Raw genomic sequence first — 19,761 nt, 5'->3', positions numbered from 1 at the left:
TACAATGACACAAAGATGTCACAAAGAGCCTTGGTGCAGGAAGCACAGCCAGTCCTCAGAAGCCTGAACTGGGACCTGGAGAACCATCAGGAACTAAAGCAGTGACTCTCCCAGTCTTGCTTTTCTCTCCTGGGCCACATGATCCACCATCTGCTCCCTTCTCTTGCTCCTCGTGCCAGACGCTCTCTCTGCACCAAGTTTTCATGGGCCAGGAATCACCATGACCTCTAGTCTCTTGTCTCATAGTTCAACTTTCTTTTTTTTTTTTTTCAAACAAAAGAGAAATTCTAAATGGTACAAGTCATGGATCAGGTGGCTGGCCCTGGGCCCAAAAACTATTTCCAAGAAGCATTTTAAATCTCATGGTCAAACAAAACAAGATAGGGACCTAATACTTCAGCCATGCAGGAAGCTGGCCTCAGAACAGTTGTCTGTGTGTGTGTGTGTGTGTGTGTGTGTGTGTGTGTGTGTGTGTGTGTGTGTGTGTCTGTGTGTGTGCGCGCATTATGGTAAATCATAATCATATTACATTGTGTGTGCATATCTCTGTGTATGCATGTGTGTGAGTTTATGTGTGAGTGTGGGTGTTCGTGAGTGCCCATCTGTTAGTATCCACGTGAATAAGTGGACAAGTTAATCCTTGAAGTATTAGCTCCTACATTTCATGCTAAAGAAAAATGGGAAAATGAGTTTGTTTCCCAGTGGTAAAATAAAAGCAAGACGAACTTTTTGGAGACTTGTAAGGATAGAGATGAAAATAGGCGAAATGCAGGATTCGGTAGAAAAGCACACACTTTGAAAGTGTTCTTTAGGGAAGAATCTACTGACATCTACACACAGGGCGGGAAGGATCTGCAAGTGACAGAGAGTAAGGAGCCCATTTCGAGTTTGGATTTTATAATCTTCTGTTCATGATCCAGAGCCAGGCCACAAAAGTTTAGAGAGTGTGGCTAAGTGGCCCTCACTCGGAATGCAGTGTTATGTCAGAGATATTTGGAGATTAAAAGCAGAAGCAGCAAGTCTGCCGTGTAATATTTACCGATTTGAGCAGCTCTCCACTATAGACATCGTACACATAAATTTAACTATTATTGTGTTGCCCTTTTCCAAAAAAGGGTAAAGTAGATTTGTAGGAGCGCTTAACACATGTAAATCCCCCACCTCTTTAAACTGGAGCACATTGTATTAAAGAGCTACATAAATTTTACAAGGATTCTGTCCTTTTGAGAACATAGCACTGTTTTCTTTCTCGCAGCGCAATTAAAGCGATGTCTCTTCCCAAGCCAGCTTGGGGAGCTGTGATTGAAGCAGTTTCACAGAGGGTAGTGTTTCACTCTCTGAGGATATGGCGGGATGCAGCGGGTCCAGGCTGGGGCACTTTAAGGGATCTGTCAGCTGACTGTTTCATTGGCCACCGCAGTCTCCTTTGAACTTTATTTATTCGCTCACTGTGTTTTCTTCTTAAGACTGGCTTCAAAAGATGATTCAGTGCGGGATTTCTTTAAACAGTGAATCGTCAGTGCAACCAACTGGTGCTTACAAAAGAATGCTCACACAGATAACAGTGGAATCTCAAATGTGTTTTTCCACTGCTGAGGAACACCTCAGGCAGAAATGTATGAGTTTTGTGTAGTCTGTTCCTAGCATGTTTATTCAAACTTAGTCCTGAAAGAAAGAAATGATTTTAATCTCAAATCAAAAGTGATCCATACTAAAGGATTTTTGAAAATCTTTTGTACATAGGATACTAAACTGTGTTTTGTGCCAGAAATTAATGACAAATAATTTTAGTCAAATATTTTGAACACTGTTGTGACCTTGTAAGACCAGCCAGAAGAGGGATAATCAGACTTAGAAAATAACATTGTAAGTTGGCTCTGGTTAGGCAAAGAAGAATCTAGAATGCAACTCTCTTTAAATTCAGTGATTTCACTTGTGCTATGTAATGTCTGTGTCTCCCACGAGGGTAAATATTATAAAATCCTGACTTTGAAATATGCTTCTCTAATAGTAGCCAAGAACATGATTTTTGCTGAGTGCACGGTATTCCACCATTTCACTTTGTCATGGTTTGTGCTTACCGCTCTTTCGGCTATTATAAATAATTCTTGGGCTAGCATGCCTATAGTTAAGTTCTATCTTTGAAACTTGGTTCCCTGGCTCCAGTCTCCCTCTGGGCTAATCAATCCACTCCACCCCTGTCTTCAGCAGATTTCTCTTTGGAAACAGTACCATTGCCCCAACCAGAATCATCAGATGTTCTGGCTGTGCTCAAACCCCGCACCATCTAACTCTAATCTCCCGTTTCCCCCAGGATCTCCCAAGGCTCTGCCTCCTGACGTTTGACTGCATCTAACAGTTGGTTTCTAGACTAGCATCCAAATCACTTTCCCTGAGGCACAGAGAAACTGGTAGGGAGAAGATGCCACCAGAGTCCTTTCTGGGTAAATTTTACAGCTAAAATCAACAAAGAGACACTGTTCTCTGTCCGATGACTGTGGTGAAAATATAGGACTGTTAGAAGCTGTAGCATCAGATATGGCTTTTGCTGTTTGATGTATGTAAAAGTACGAAGTGTAACTGGAAGAGGAAAAGATACAGAGAGGAAGAGGAGGAAGAAGAGGGCTAGATCGACCGGCAGGCATCCTAACAGAGATGGCAGGAGAGAGAGGGAGAATCAGGGTGCCCCTACCTTGTCGAGTAAATGTCAGAGGTCAGTAACCAGGAGATAGAAGAGGAGATTCAAGTCCTGGGAATTAGTGGAGCTAATAAACTGGTTCTCTTCATCTCTTTATTGCTTGTCAGCCATTCCAACCTCTGAGCAGGACCAGAGTGAACCACACATGTGGATAGATACATGCTACTCCAGTGTATTGAAAGATTATTAGACATGTTTTCTCAACATTAGAATACCCCATGGATATTCAAATGACACTGAACACGTAGTTCTACAGAGTCAGAGTTTTGCATTGCTAAAACTCTTCTCAGTGGGTTGGGAGGAAGTTTCCCCAAGAGCATACTATTGAGACTCTATAAATGGTCTTACTGGTTAAGGGAAATTTAACAGTTGGCGAACCCAGCTGAAGTCATTCAGAGTGAAGATATCCGGGTACTGTTACCTTCTGCTCCCACCCTTCTACAGTGCCACGGTCTCCTTTTCTAAGCAGACTAAGACCACATAAATTTCAAAAGGAATCAAATCCAAAACTTGTGTTAGTTGTTTTCCTCCTTGACAAGAACAAGGTCAGGAAAGGCTGTATTTGGGCTCATCACTTACAAAAGAGTATACTCCGTCATGGTGGGAAGGATATCCCAGTAATGGGAGGATAGGTGTCTCTTCATCTTGCATCTGTAGTCAGACTCAGAAACAGATGAACCCTGACACTCATCTGCCTTTCTTTCCCAACCTTTTTGTTCAGTCTGGGACCCCAGCTCCCAGAATATGGCAGTCTCCATATTCAGGGTAGATCTTCTCTCTCCAGTTACAGACCTTTGAAAATGCCTTCACAGACATATGCAGAGGGAATACTAAATCAAATCAAGTTGTCAATGAAAGTTAATGATTGCAAGTCCGCCCCTTATCAACTTTACTTTTAATTCATAAAATATTTTATCCCGGTTCTTCAAGAGCTTGTGTCAGTCTCGTGATGCAAAAATTCACTTGGCTCCCCTGTAAGGGTATCTAAAGCCTTAAAGGTCGTAAGATTGATTGCTGAAACGTTGTTCAAGTGCCCAAAATATCTTTTATGAATCAAGGAATTCTCTTACCCATGAGCCTTTGTAAAATTTAAAAAAGGAAACCATAATCTTCTAAAGTTGCAAAATAAAGTGTCCATTCCACACAGGCAAGATAATGCAAAGCAAGGAACGTAAGATCAAATAAGACAGCTTGAGATGTAGTCTGGCCTCATTCATCCATAGTTCTAGTGGCCTCTATGTGTACTGATAGCCAATGCTGGGGAAACACTTCTCTGGGAGGTTGTTTTTTAGCAAAAAAAACAAAACAAAAAAAAAAACATTCCATAGTATTCTCTGTTTGGATTTCTTTCAAATGAATTTGCTTTTTTTTTTTTTAAACAAACGAGATTTTCACAGATGGAGGCTTTCCCTAAAGATATCTTTTCTCTTGTCCAAGTGCAAAATGTGAGCTTTCTCCTCCATTACACCAGCCTCTTTAGCAATAACAATACTTTCTCTGCACTCTTCTTGTCCACCACTTTAAACTCACTTGGAAGCTCTTACATGCTGAATTTGCCATTTTCCCATCATGCTCTACCTACTGTTTCTCACTACAAATCTTGATAGGAGGAAAGAACTGTAGCAATTTCATAGCCTGAATGTCCTTCTGTCTTGATATTTCTTCTGCCAAACAACTGAGTTCATTACTTCTGAATTCAACCTCACTCAGGTTCTCAGGCCATTGAAAGAACAAAGCTAGATTCTTTGCCAGAGAGTAGCATGAATGGCTTCTAGTCTACTTGTTCTCTCTCTCTGAAAACTGATGGGTGGGAGACTTTACTATCCCCGTCTCTATTATCATCCTTAACCTCCCACACCCCCACCTGAATGACCCATTGACATCTGCTTCCAACCCTTAGGGCTTCTAAGTCTTCAATGTCCAAATCTCTTCTCCTTTCTTCCTTCTGGTTCCAAAGCCTGTGAACCACACAGACAGGCTGGCAGGGAAACAGTCCGAGATCTTGGTTTTAACTTTCTCGGTTTGTTACTTTGCTTGTTGATATGATCAAATAACTGGAAAAAATTAAAATGAATAGGGAGAAGCTTCTTCTGCTGAGTTAAGAGAGGATATGGGTTCTTTATGGCAGGAAGACATGGTAACAGGAGTGTAAGGTCCTTCATAGGCAAAGTCTCTTCACGTCTACAAACACAAACCAGGGAGGCATAAACGATGGCACTGGTCTGAATTTGTCCTCTTCTCTCTTTTAACTCAATGTGGGAATATAGTTCATACGGTGCTTTCCCCCACCACTATCAGGGCTTTCATCTCAGTTAACCCCCTGAGGAAATGCCCTCATCACAGACAGAACTGTCTCCTAATAATGATCCTAAATTCAGTCACATTGGCAATAACAGTGAGCCCACATGCCTAGACCCCTCCTCGTGTTAACACCTCTGTGTGTGACATTGTTCTCTGTTCAAATTTCTTGGGTTCATTCCCTATCTCTCCTGACATTCTTCTTTCAAGGACTAATATATTGTCTACATCCACTTAAACCGTCATCTCTACTACTTCGAATCCTCTCCAGGAGGATTAATGAGAACTAGATACTCAATCTACCTGTAAGCTAATGGAATCCCCACAATGACAGTTAATGCAGATCGTCACGTTCCTGGCTGGCATTTATAGGCAGGCCCATCTGAACAAATTAAGTTGTGAAATGAACACCGACTGTGTATGCAAATTCATTCCTCCCTTTCCTTCCTCTGGAAGACCTGTGTCAGGAAGTTCAAATAAGATCTCTATATGGTTACAATTAGGTGCCGTTCTTCAGACTTAAGTTAGCTTTCAACAGCCACTCAAGGGTTTGACAAGAATTCGTTCTAGATTTTAGCCAGTGCAGAAATGCAAAGGTGAAGCCCATCAAAGATCCCCATTCAGGAAGCAGGCAGAGGCCAGTTGAATGGCAGATATACCTCTGAACTCTGGGCTTGATTGACTGCCCAACATTTGACATTTTCAGCCAAGGGGTGGAAAGAAGAAAATGGGTTTGGCAGCTTAAATCAGATAATTTTTTTAAAGGTATGTTGAATATAAACTCCCAGGTTTCGTCCATCTGTTTAAACTTAAGCAGAAGAAGCATCAGCCTCACTCAAACTGCCCAGGCTACGTGATGAATATGCTTTTGAAATGAACGCTTTCAGATGGTTCTTTTTATGAAATGTGCACAAAGATGTGTACTGTGGCAGTGGGGTTGGCCTTGTAAAGACATCTGGCCACAACATGGGCCTCATTAAGTTACACCTGTAAGCGCAGGCTCATTTTTTATACCAGTAATATTAATAATAAAGGGCTCATTGAGTAGGATTATTAATGGTGCCAGGTGGAGGATGTGGTATTACTTACAGCCTGGTAGGAGATTGGTTAATGTCTCCTCCCACCAATGTTTCTGGTTTCATGTTTATAGATGCAACAGTCCAGATGATGGCTGGCAATGCAGTTCATTGAGAAAATGAATTCCTCATCTTTCCCATCGCCAAAAAAAACCTTATAATGGTTAGTGGAGAATTTGAATGAATCTGTTTTCTAATTTTGAGCTTATGTTCTCTCGCACAGAAGCAGGTTAGGTGTTTACCAATTAATTCAAGAAAAGCTGGGACGAGTCCGCCTCAGAATTCTACTTTGTCTAACGACTTCCATTGTCCGTTCTCAGTGTCAGCCGTTTCCTATCACCTCTTATCTAGGGGGACATTCATCTCTGCTTTTCTCCTTGTGGTCACAAACTGCAAATTTGAAAGGAGAAAAAAAAGTGGGGGAAGAAATCTAAAACCTTCCCTTCCTTCTGTGGAATGTTTGCCCCTGCTGTTTAACTATGCAGGACTTGTAACAGAAGGAAATAGATGCTCAAAGTAGGGCACTTTTTAATGTGTATTACTACAGGTGTTAGCGAGTCTGGTAAAGTCAAAGTATTGTTTGATTTGGCAACCAGATCCCCAGACTTAGAATATCAATTCACGCTTTAGCCTCAGATTACATGCAAGTCAAATAAAAATTTAAATTTAACAAGGCAATTGTTGAACGTTAGTTAAATTGCCTTTGAGTAATAAAAACCCAACTGATTGTTAGGAGCAAGCTTATAAAAAGCATAATAGAAAAAAATGTCTTTTATGTATCTTCAGTCATTCATAAAGACACACGCATAAACTTTGCACAAACAGCAAGCCAGTGACTGCTTTAAAAATTGACGTGTGTTGCTCTTGACAGTTTAAAAGTGAGTTTTCACATACACTGATAGCCCTGTAAGGTAGGTGGTATTGTGCAGAGACAAAAACGAATAATGAGAGTTCAAAGCAACGATTCCAGGATACAGCTTGTGAGTGGCCTCTCCAAAAAAGAAGCTCGTGCCCATGGAGTCTAAACTTTTATGCTTGTTTCCCACTCCACCATCTGTTTTTCCTTTCTCAGCCAATTAACTCCCCCCCCCCCAAGAAAAGCCCAAAAGCCAGCCATGTCCTTCACTGCTACCTCATGTTGGTATAAAGCCATAATTTGGATGATTTTCATTGAGTTAATGAAGAGTAGAGACCAAGAGCCTGAGAGAAGGTGGAGTATATAATTCTGTTTCCATGACGCTCAAGTCGGTCAGAACTAATCTAAGATGACGGGAGTCAGAGCTGTGGTTAGCTCTAAGCACATGGCATTGGCTGAGACTGTGGGGGAACCTTCTCTGCCACATGGAAATGTTCTGAACTGTGTTGCAGAGGCACAAGACTGTTCATATGAAAGTTGAACTGGCCCATGGCACTTGGAGGGTTAACTGTACCTGTATCATAGGCCAATAAGTAATTAACTTGGTAGCTTGTATGGCTTCATGGAAAAGGACTTACCTAGCATGGGTGAAGGTCCTTAATTCAGTGGTTCTCAACCTTCCTAATGCTGCAATCCTTTAGTACAGTTCCTCATATTGAGGTGACCCCCTAACCATAAAATTATTTCATTGCTACTTTATGACTATAGTTTTGCTACCTTTGTGACTCATAATGTAAACATCTGATAATGAAGGACATCGTTTATGCAACCCCCAAAGGGGTCACAATCCATAGGTTGAGAAACATTGTCTTAGGGGAAAAAGAATTATTTTCTAGATTTCTAGAGCCCTATAACTTTTCCTCCCCATTATCTATCATAATGGTGCCCAGTTAATCCCCCTATCATTTATAATAGCATTTTATAACCATCTATGTTCAAGATGGACTCTCTCTAAGCATTTTTTTAGATGTTTTCATTGTATACCTGTCATAAGGTATTTACTCATTTATTGTTGGTTAAATCCCTGGAAAACAGAAAACAAAGTGAATGAATGAATGGATGGATGGATGGACAAATGAATGAGCCCAATGGCCTTCAGCTTGCTCTTTTACAGCTCAGCCTTAAGATGCCAACTATAGCTTCCTATTGTATGATAGGAAACAGTTTCATAGATGGGGCTTTTCAGGAAGCCCTAAACAGCCAGCTCTCAAGGGCTCCTGCCATGGCACTGTCCAGCATGCTACCAACAATTAAGGGAGAAATGTGAGCCCCAGAGAAAATACAAGGTCCTTTCTACCGTTGGATCTGTTGGCCTTTCTACCACACATGGCTTGCCCTAATCATTTCTAAGAGTGAGCCTCAACTCCAAGCCTTTCCTACATTTCTTCCTAGGTCCCAGCTCTTTCACTAATCCTGCCTCAAAGTCTGTCATCATAGAAATACATCCTATCTATCCAAGCACTGGTATATGCACTGGTATCCAGACTCTGGTATATGCACTGTTCTGTTCATGAGGCTTAGCCTGCCAGACTCTCTTGTTTCTCTGAGCACAACTTTCCATTCTGAAGACCTCACCTCCAGAACACGCGTAGGCTTCCTTCATTTTCTGCTTGTCTGTTAGGCTTATAATTCTCTTTCTAGAAAGCCTGGCCCTTAGCATAACCATGACAAATGCAGCATTTCTTCTGGGTACATCCCTTTCTTTCCCCCAAGTATTCTTCCTTTTCTAGGCCAGACCGACTCAAAAGATTAAATGAGCCTGAGCAATTTCAGGAGCGTTTACGGGTGAGGCAAAGCTCTAATACAAGAAATGAATGGCACTGAGAGTACTGTCCTCTCAGGTCAAGCCCATTCAAGCTTTGACTATGTTTCTGCCTGTAAATTGTCGAGCACTTAAAGAAAAACTGTTCTGTGTATGCATCCATTTTTGAGGATACGGCACATGGGGTCTGTGGCTTCTGGGGAGGAAACAAGCAAACTATCTACAACAGCTCTAGTCGCTGGTCTAATAAATGCAGCTAAGACTGCCCGTCCACCATTCCTTATGAGCTTACCTTTGTTTCATTTTGTCGTCATGTAGTTGCTTGGGTGCTACATCCATTCTCTGAGAAGACGTATCAGGCAGCCAGCTGTGGGGTACATAAATGTTACTAGGGAAGCTCTTTAGATGACAGGATTTCACGACTGAGGGAAAACTATCTATCTGTTTTTTCCCCTTAGTTTGTGGGGTTTGCTGACGTATTGGAGTGACTTCAGTGGGTGAAGAAGACAAGGAAAAGACGGGGGTGGTGGTGGCTTGGTACAGGAAAGGGAGAATATTCTCCAATTGTGAATGTCATGGTTACACATAATGCTGCCTCACAGTTGCTTTCTCCCCACTTTAAGAGTTTTAAAAATTATATGTAGATGTGTGCCAGCATGCGGGTATGCGCAAGTGTGAACGCAGTGTCCATAGAGCCCAACAGAGAGTGTTAGAGCCCCTAGTGGTAGTGGCAAGTCACTCCACATGGATGCTACAAACAGGTCTCCATTAGTGTGGGAGGAAAATACACTCTTAACCCATGAGATATCGCTCCAGTTCCATTGTCCTCTCTTTAAGGACACTTTTAACATTTGCCTCATGTCCCTGAGAGCGGGCAACCTTAGAAAGCTGAAGACACCTTGTGTCCCAGGGAAGTTCAGGGTATTGTATCAATGGGGAATTCCGGTACTCCTGTCTCCCTGAAAGATTGGCTCTCCTCTCTAAGCTTCAGCTTTCCCCTTTAGTATAACTGGAATAACAGCCAAGGACACTGCAAACTGCTTTAGATATTAGTCAAGAACGTGCATAAACAAAAACTGTCCAATAAATGGGAAAACATGTTACATGGTTCAAAGTCTAAGTGATTCTACGTCTTGTCGGAGTAATGCGTCAGCATGTTCTGATTGGCCGCCCACAGAGGCCCACGCATGCTCAATAGTTCCTTCAACATCTGCTAACCCTGAAACCTATATAATGCCTGGAGACAAATCATGAGAGATCATGACCAGAACAACCAAACAGATAGTGCAAGCTGCATGGAGTGAGCAGTTCTGGACCAATGGGGCACTGGCGAAGGGTATCACACCCCAATCCTACAATAAACGAGTCTGTTTCTGCTTCTCATCTGACTCCCAGAATCTGTGTCATTGATTCCGCACCTTCTTACCCCCTACGGCCAATGACCATCCCGAGGGGCCAAGGGCTAAGGCAACAGAGCCCCATTTATGGAGTTTCTTCTTTCATTAGTTTGTGACGATGGATCTGGACCTGGAAGTGGCTTATGTGCTATAGTACGCTTGCTGGAAGAGGAGGTGAACATGGCAGGTACAGGATAGAGACTTACTACGTCTTCTGCTCTGCGTTGATGCCAAAGAGTTTTCTTGCTCAGAGAAACATTCAGTCTCTCGGACTAAATTCATTTCTTACACAGAGAGACATTTAGTCACTCTAGATGACTCTTGCTCACGAATGGCAAATAATTCTTAAGACGGAATGTCTTAACAACAGAGGAAGGTAGGACAGTTGATTAAATTTCTCTCGCATTGCAACTTGGTGATTAAGAGAAATAGGCATCAAAAAGTTACCTTTGGAGCGTTTGCTGAAGAGTAATCTTTGACATGTTACTCTGTCTGGCATGCGTGAAACACTGAGAGAACACTGTGCCCTTACATGCTTATTTTGACAGGAAACATGGCTTGCTTGTTCTAGTGGCTACCAACTGCCTTTAAGAATAGCTACACTAATTGTGAAGACAATGGGAGCTTTCAAAATGTTGAACCTGAAAAAAGGAAACGACCTGACCTGAAGCTATCCTGTTGTGAAAGCATCAACTTCTTTGCACAAGCAAACCTTCGGTAGCCTAGGCTAGTCACAGTGGCCTTAAGTGAAGACGCGGCCATATTCCACCAACGTCCACTCCTTTGTTCTTCCTTGGTTGTTCTGTGAGAACAAAAGACATGTAGGTGGTTAGTGCATAGGCCAAACAGATGAATTTGAGAGGCCACAGATATCATGAGGGGGAAAGAGTAGGAGCTGAGAGACTCTGAGGTAAGCATGAGGGGAGGTGAGTGGATGTGTGACATCTCAGACCTCGTGAGTGTCTTGAATACAGAAATGGCTCAGAAAGTGGAAGGGGATAAAATCTGCAACTCGAAGGAGGCTACTTATGGATGCAGACCCGCGTTTTCCCTTCGCAAGCACACAGCAGAGACGAACAAGGAGAGTAAGAAGTAGACTCATTTCTGGATGAACTGAAAGAACATGGGGGAGCAACTCCAAGATGGTTTGCAAGAACAGAGATTGCTTCCTTCTTTTAGCTACATGTTCTCAAAAGTCAGGGGGTGGAAGCAAAGGGAAGGAACATTTATTATGTGCCAACTCTGCACCAGACATCCTGTTTGCACTTTTAACTTCACCTCGTCTAAACTCCATAGGCGCCGTCGGTTTTTATAAACCCAGAAGCCACAGTCTGTAGAGGTGAAACCACCTAAGGTCGCAGGTGAGGCAGGCAGGCTGGGCCAGGTGTGCTGACTGCAAAGTGTGTTCCCACATGGCCCTGCAGTGGCTCCGACATCCCTGGTATTTCTCCGAGGCTAGAAACAGGGTTCACAACAGATGCTTTGACATGTTGTCCCTGGGATTTTTCGGGGACTAAAAAGGGCAAAGCAGACATTCATAAATGCAAATGATTTAAGCAGATAAACCAAACGTATTTTACAGAACCCAATTAAAATTCTAAGTAGCAACCGTTTTCTGAACAATGACTTGAAACTAACAATTTCAACTTTAGCTATCCAGAGAAATTGAAGTCCTTGAGTCTGGCAGTATTCTCACAGCATCCAGAGACCCCCAAGATGCAGAAATCAAATAACTAGGTTTCAGAGACCTCTTCAGGACTAAGCCATACTTATACCTTAGATCTAATATGGAACATGTGTCTTACAATAGTATGTGGTAGAGGGTGGAGGCTAAATACAATGTGGGTACAGAAGTGATGTATTTTGCTCCAGCAGTTATTAGAGTTAAATATTTTAACATATTTCAGAGATCCCTGAACAAAGTCTAGGTTCTCTGAGCACAGCCCGAGGCTCCCAAGGATATAGATATTGAAATGAGAAGACGAGGCTGAAAGGCTATTTGGAACGAGAACTAAGGCATGGCAACAAAGTTGGGCAAGGGGAGTAAAAACCTTTGAAACCAGTGTATGTGTACATGCTAGAAATACTTCTTATCAATTCCTCCTGGTACCTGTCCCACACTTTGTATATGGTGAACATAGGATACAAGGAAAACACTGAGAAAACCATAGGTGTTAGAACCTATAGCCAGTCCCTACAAGTTTCTTCCTTAATAACTCATGCCTTTTCTATAGAGCTGGGGATATGGGGAAGACCATGGACAAGACTCCTGCCATTGAAAACTCTTCCTTACAGCTTAAGGTCATGAGGTCTTCCCCAGAATGTTCCGCAGAAGTGGATTAGCCCTTATCAAGGTCAAGCCTATGTCAGCATCTACATGCTATATTCGGTCATGATATTAAACTATAATAGCTCTTCAAGATTCCTTATACTCGAGACAGATGTTCCCATTATAACAGAAGATAAGATCTGCCTCTAAAGAAGATGGGGATGAAGAAGATATTACATGGGAAGGTGCCTGTCTTTATCACTCCAATGATATTAGCCACTATAAAGACAATGGTGATGGAGTCTTAATCCCAGCATGAGTAGGCACCTTGCTGGACTCGTCCATGTATGTTCATTCATTGCATCAGAGCACACAGTGTGAACAGGTGGAAAAGCATGTGCATTAATTCTTTTTTTGACAGAGGAGAGCACATACAGAAAATGATTAGGCAATTTGCCTGAGACTAAACAACTAGAGGCCACATTGAAGAGAGGAGAGGCCTTCAAATTCCTATTCTGGTCTTTTCCTTCATGTCACCAAAATATAGGGGGACACACACACACTCATCAGCAGTAGCATAACGTCTCTATACCAACAGAAGTTTCCACAGTACGCTGGCCATTCAGCAATACGGTTATTCCACATGCCTTAGGTCTTGAGCGATCTAATGGGCACACTCTACAATCAGACAACTGGAGGATCAGGTGTCTAATGAGAACGTGGCCCCAACTTCTGCAGCCACCTGCAATAAGAACTTCTACCGTAAGTAACCTAGGAAGTCAACCTGCTTGCTCTAAGTCGGAAAGACAAGCATCAGAGAGCCAATTTCAAAGAGCTCTCTACTTAAAGTTAGGCCCCCTAACTGCTTCCCTGGGCCAAAAGTATCCGTCAGGGAACAACAGGTGTGGGTGGGGGGCTGCTCATTCCCTGCCTGCTAGTGAAGCTTTCACTTCCTTTGTCTTGCCAGTGAGATGTAGAACAAAAGACTCTGACTGAAGACAGGTGTGCATCATGGAAGAAGGAACTTGGCCCCACCAAGGGCCTCTAGGGTAGTTTTTAAGGGGTGGGAAGAAAGGGAGTGGGATGCAAATCAAGTATAGGCCTTGATTCTAGCTGGGATTCTCTGTGGTTTCATTCAGGGCCTCCTCGAACAGGATGAAAAGGCCTCTTTATTGGAATGAAAAAGAAGAGTTTCTTCCCTCCCCACTCCCTGACAGTAGAAGGGTCTCTTGTGCATTGCTGTCCCTTAAAGGACCACAAGCCAAAGCTGGAACACTATTTCCTTACTAATTTCTAGCCTCAAAATAATACTTTTGTCTCTTAGAATGAGAACTCAGCCAACAAGCAAACAGAAACGAATGGAAAACAAAATCTTAAGGCCCTGTTTCTGAGCAAGTCCCTTGATATGGTCATCCCTTCACTTACCATGGCTTACCCTCATTCTTCTATTTTAACATCTTTGGCGGGGAAGAAAGCCAAATAACCAAGAACAGTTTACAGCTTCAATGTGAAGCCGTAAAGCTGTTTTCCTATGAATATAGATTATTACTTTTTTTTCACAAAGCAAGCAAACAGATGCATAAAAAAATGCATTATTTCACAGGCACAGGAAAACCTGAGATAAGTGTAGTGCTTTTAATTTGTTTTTATGATTACTTGTAATTAATTAGCATCAAAAGTAAATGATCAACATCGAAATTGTACTATCAGATGTGAGCAGGGTGCTCCAAGAATGACTGGCAGCCTCATCTTTATACCCAGGTACCAAATGAATGATCTTTTCCCCTCCTCCTCCTCCTCCTCCTCCTCCTCCTCCTCCTCCTCCTCCTCCTCCTCCTCCTCCTCCTCTTCCTCCTCCTCCTCCTCCTCCTCCTAACAATGTTAAATAAAAGTGTCAGAAATCACTGCCAGCTCAAAGGAAGACATTTAAAACAGAATGGTAGGAAATCCCTGTTTGCTATTTGCTGAGTGACAATGGTTAGTAAGGGGAAAAGAAAAACCCACACTGGACAAGTGTCATGTAACTTGGTTGCACTAGAGAAAAAAATGAAAATCCCCTTTTAAAAAGAATGGAAAATAAAGTCAGGTATGGTGGTGCATGCCTGCCTGTTGTCATACCTCTCTGAGGAGTCTGAGGAAGGGAGGGTGACACTTGCAGTCTAGCCTGCGCTACATAGTGAGCATTTGTGTCTCAAAACCAACCAGCCAACCAACCAACAACAGAAATAACAACAGGTTATTAATTCTGCTAAATTATGCTGGTTACACCTGCTCCAATTCCTACACAAAGGGAAAGATTTTGACAATTGTTGCCATTTTCTTTAACCAACCCTTATTTATCACCATCTCCAACCCCCCTCACCCCCCCCAAGATTAAAGACGTGAGTATTCGCTGTTATTTTGGTCAATTTAAAAGGAGCCTGTCTGTTCAATCGAGCGACTCCCCTGACCTCTGTCTATTTCCTCTGACATTTGCTGCAGGCTCACCCTGCCGTGAGCTGTCCTTTGTAGAGAGTGGCAACAACAAAGAAAATAGATATTTAGTAAGCAAACAGATTTTTATCTGAGAAGAATTTGCGTGGGGATTTAGAAAACTCGGGTGCATCTATTTTATTAAGAGGAATGTACTTGAACCAAAAACTCAATATCTGTAGTACAAATAGAATCCAACAATAGAAGGGGAGGGAGGGAAGAAAAGACGATTAAATCCCAGTCTTTTTGCTTTGCTCCCTTCCTAAGAATGAGGGACTCCCATGATGAGAGTGCAGAGCTTCCGACAAAGGTAAATAAAGTAGATTTCCTTTTAACAAGTTTCATTCTGTGACAAGCCCCTCGAAGACACACAATACAGTTCTTTGTTTGGGGAGAGCCTTCTGAACTGATTGAAACTATATGCCTGTATTTTTCTAAATAATCTGTTAGGGACATTATAAATGTTCCATGTTGCCGGAGGCCTGAGGGTAGATTTACATATATGAAGATGGCAATGTTGACGGTAGAATACAAAGCAAATGGCTTCCCAATCGAGACACTTGTGGAAGCGGTGACCTCAGACAAGTTCTTCATTATCTTGCCCCCTTCCCCTAGGGACTCTAGTGCAGGTGACCCTGATGCTACCAGTGACCTTTACAAGTTACTAAGGAATAGGGTCGAAGCTTTAGATTCCCTGGGGGGACAGAGTGTTAAATCAGAGCAAGGATGTCTGTACTGTAGTTACTGTTCTAGAAAAAAAAAGACTCCACTGAATTGCACAAGAATACTAAATATCAATGAAAGCTCAAGATAAGCCAGCTGTGTTCTGGCTTAAATGTTTAAATTAAGGGTTTGTCAAGTGCTGAGCTGTTCTCAGCTCTTCGGTGCGCAGCTGCTGGAAGGAGAGACTGGGCAAAGCTGAAGTATCAATAAAGTTTCCATCCAGAGGACTTTAACATTGAGATGTGTGTTGTCTATAAATAGGCATGTATGAATGAATGAATGAATGAATGAATGAATGAATACACAGTCACAATTCCCTTCAAGGTTGTCATCTTTCAAGTTTCCAGAAGAACAAATATAACATTAAAAGCACCAATAAGAGGAAGGTACTAATTTTTATTTTAATCCAATGACAGAAAATAAGGCTATTCAAGGCAGAAAAGAGAAAAATCCTTGTCTGCACTATTTTCAAAAAGTGTCCCTGGGTCCCAGTACACTCACTGACGTCATCCTAAAAAAGGGCAGGACGGGGGAAGGAAGCTCATGTTTTGAGTGCACAGAACTTTAATCTGTAATCTGTGTTCCAGTTGTGAGCAGGTCTTGGATTTTGTTAGGGAATTGTTTTTCTGTGGATGTAGTAAGGTTGCTCAGCTCAGGGGCCACCAGATCACTATTTCTTTGCAGCTCTCGATCATTCGGTCATTTGTCATTCTTTGTTGCTGGAAGAGGAGTTGTTGCTAGGGTAACTCCTACAAATGCCAACTTCTAGGTTTATCTAAAGATCTGATCCTAATGGTTGATTTTTCTCTTAGACACAAGGCTAGCCCCAGGTACTAGGTCTACTTCAAAGTCTAAATGATATAGCAGTGGTATATAGGATATACTTGAAGGTGAACCAGGAGAGATGAAAATCATTCCAAGTCATATTTTATTCCAAACACTGTTAGAATAAAGTTGTGTAAAGTCTAACAGGGACATTCCTGCAGAAGATTATTAAAGGTTATTTTTCTCATCTTATTCTCTTCCTGGACCCTGAGTGCGTGATGGAGCTCCATCTGAGATCCCAGAGCTATTTTATCATGTGTGTGTGAGAGAGAGAAAGAGAGAGGGAAGGAAAGACAGGATGACAGAGACCCAGCAGAGAGGGAGAGGGAGAGGGAGAGGGAGAGGGAGAGGGAGAGAGAGAGGATGAGGGAGAGGGAGAGAGAGAGGGAGAGAGAGAGGGAGAGGGAGAGAGAGAGGATGAGGGAGAGGGAGAGGGAGAGGATGAGGGAGAGGGAGAGAGAGAGGGAGAGGGAGAGGATGAGGGAAAGGGAGAGAGAGAGGGAGAGAGAGAGGGAGAGGGAGAGGGAGAGGATGAGGGAGAGGGAGAGGGAGAGGGAGAGAGAGAGGGAGAGGGAGAGGGAGAGGGAGAGGATGAGGAAGAGGGAGAGGGAGAGGGAGAGGATGAGGGAGAGGGAGAGGATGAGGAAGAGGGAGAGGGAGAGGGAGAAGATGAGGGAGAGGGAGAGGGAGAGGGAGAGAGAGAGGATGAGGGAGAGGGAGAGGGAGAGGGAGAGGGAGAGAGAGAGGATGAGGGAGAGGGAGAGAGAGAGGGAGAGAGAGAGGATGAGGGAGAGGGAGAGGGAGAGGGAGAGGGAGAGAGAGAGGATGAGGGAGAGGGAGAGAGAGAGGGAGAGGGAGAGGATGAGGGAGAGGGAGAGGGAGAGGGAGAGAGAGAGGGATGAGGGAGAGGGAGAGAGAGAGGGAGAGAGAGAGGGAGAGGGAGAGAGAGAGGATGAGGGAGAGGGAGAGGAAGAGAGAGAGGATGAGGGAGAGGGAGAGAGAGAGGGAGAGAGAGAGGATGAGGGAGAGGGAGAGGGAGAGGGAGAGAGAGAGGATGAGGGAGAGGGAGAGGGAGAGGGAGAGGGAGAGAGGGAGAGAGAGAGGGAGAGGGAGCATTAGCAAGAATGTCACATGCATGCAGATGACTAGAGAGGACCAGGAGACAGCATCCAATCTCTGCTGCTGGAGTCACAAGGAGCTGTGGGTCACCTGACATGGGCACTTGAACCTAACTCGGGTCCTCTAGAACAGCAGCAAACACTCTTACCTGCTCACCTATTTCTCCGGCCTCCAGACCCAGGTTTTATCTTCTGACCAAGAGTTTCAAGACTGCACCTTTAAAGATATTCTGCCCTTGTAGAATGGCTCAACTTGTGACTAGTTTCCTGAGATTCTGCATCCAGATTCCCAGATGAATATTTGCCTCAGATGACACTGATGCAATGGCTGGTTATATATTATTGTTATTGTTGTGTTTCCCTTTAAGGAGTCGATGTACATTCTATCCACTGTTCTTTTGGAGGGAAACTTTGAGTGCATGTATGGAGCGCTGGCACAATTCCAACAAAATCTCAGAAGAAATTTGGAAATGTTTTACAGGTTACTTAAAAAGGAGATGATCAAACTGTTGTTGCTATATAGACAAGTAAAGGTTGTGACGTCTTTGATAGACATAGAATTGGCAATAAGATAAGCACTGTTCTTGTACTATAGCTGTAAAGACTTTGGTAGGATCCTGTCTATGTCCCAGAACTTTTTGGTAGGCAGAATCGAAAAGGGAAATGCTGAAAATTGAAACGCTAGGATATTTTGAGGGGGAAAAAAAGCTAAATAAAATATTGAAGATTGCTTTTAACCATGAATGCTAAAATGGTAGGGAAGAAAGAATTTAAAGATGAAATTGTTGCTTAAAGGGAGGATAAAATGTCAAGTCTTGGGAAAATGCTGAGCCGAGTTATGCTAAAGTGACAACTGCATTTGTGGCAGGCCGTGGTGGCACATGCCTATAACCCAGCATCTGTGAAGCTGCAACAGGAGAACTGCTGACTCTGTGGTCCGTATGGTCTCCAGGTCAGCCTGGACTACAGATGAAAAGCCTGCCTCAACAGAACGTTGTTTTATGGCATTTTTTGAACACAACAGGTCTGTTATACTCACGAATTCACTGCAGTTGTAGTTAGCAGAACAAGATCTGTGTAAGATCAAGCCAGTTGCCATTTTAGCAGAGACTGGGGACACGTTTACTATTACCCACCATCTAACTGAGGAGATATTAAAAATGAATGGTTTCTGACCAAGCAAGAGCCTGTTTTCTATTAGGGTTTTACTCCTAGTAGGTTGACTATGCTTTAAAAAATATCCCTACACCCAGGAGCACATGGGCAACATAAACTATATTTGTTGGGAGGAAAAAAGACAGTGGGAACACAAAGTTAGAACTGGGGAGAAAATGGGAGAATGGGAGAGTGGATCTGGAAGAAATTAGGGAAGGAGTGAGGGTTTAAAGTGATCAAAATACATTGTACAAAGTTCTCAAGAATTAATAATTAAAATATATTAAAGCATATTTGTGGTGGACTATTAAAGGTATGTTTAAATCACCAAGAGATTAATATGGCTCTGTTTATTTCAATAATGGGAGACTGACCCATTCAGACAACCTTTCAGACAGAACCCTTTCAGACAACCTAGGTCTCTGACAAGGTTTCCCAAGAAGTGCCAGATAAGAGGACAAGTTTAGCCCTGGCCTTCCATACAAAACAGTCGAAATCATCCTTTTTAGAGCATGTACAGGTAAGACAATGTGCTGTTTGCTTTTGCTTCTGGGTTTTTACTTAATACAAGGTACATGTATAACTAGTACTCCAGGTCATGAATAACTAGCACTCTTTGACATCTCTTTGACAGGCTAATTTTGTTTTTTAAATAGGTGTACAGTAGGCTGTTGTTTATTCTCATCAAATTTTTACTCTACTTATGACTCTCAAGGACAAAGTGGGAAACTTCAGTTGTTAATTCTCTAACTATATTTACATGTTTTTAGAATCAAATATCTGAAGAACTGGGATGGAGAAGTTACAGATTCAGGAAGACTGAGCCTGAGGAAAGTGATCCCTGTATATACAATAACTTCAAGATCCAAACACTCAAGTCGGTACCTTTTCAAGAAGTGAAATGGCCCCTGCATATGTCTCAGGTGAACATTCTGAAAGATTCCTTTCAGATCCCCCCTGTCCTGTCCTGTCCTGTCCTGTCCTGTCCTGTCCTGTCCTGTCCTGTCCTGTCTTTCCCTTCCCTTTTCCTTCCCTTTTCCTTCCCTTTCCCT

At 42.8% G+C, this 19,761-nt stretch overlaps 1 long non-coding RNA gene across 1 annotated transcript in view; it reads right to left on the bottom strand.

Annotated features, from left to right (window-relative positions):
- Positions 1-2,779: 2,779 nt before the first annotated feature.
- The window catches only part of LOC108348808 (uncharacterized), a 36,914-nt gene continuing 19,932 nt past the window's right edge, over positions 2,780-19,761 (bottom strand). The window contains exons 3-6 of the long non-coding RNA XR_015642633.1: positions 11,426-11,660; positions 10,812-10,949; positions 9,043-9,117; positions 2,780-4,879 (exon numbers count right to left, since the gene is read on the bottom strand). This is a non-coding gene — a long non-coding RNA (uncharacterized LOC108348808). The remainder of the gene's footprint in view (positions 4,880-9,042; positions 9,118-10,811; positions 10,950-11,425; positions 11,661-19,761) is intronic.

Source organism: Rattus norvegicus, chromosome 18 (assembly GCF_021556685.1).
Source record: "Rattus norvegicus strain SHRSP/BbbUtx chromosome 18, alternate assembly SHRSP_T2T, whole genome shotgun sequence".
Taxonomy (NCBI): domain Eukaryota; kingdom Metazoa; phylum Chordata; class Mammalia; order Rodentia; family Muridae; genus Rattus; species Rattus norvegicus.
This window is presented reverse-complemented; position numbering and strand designations above follow the sequence as displayed.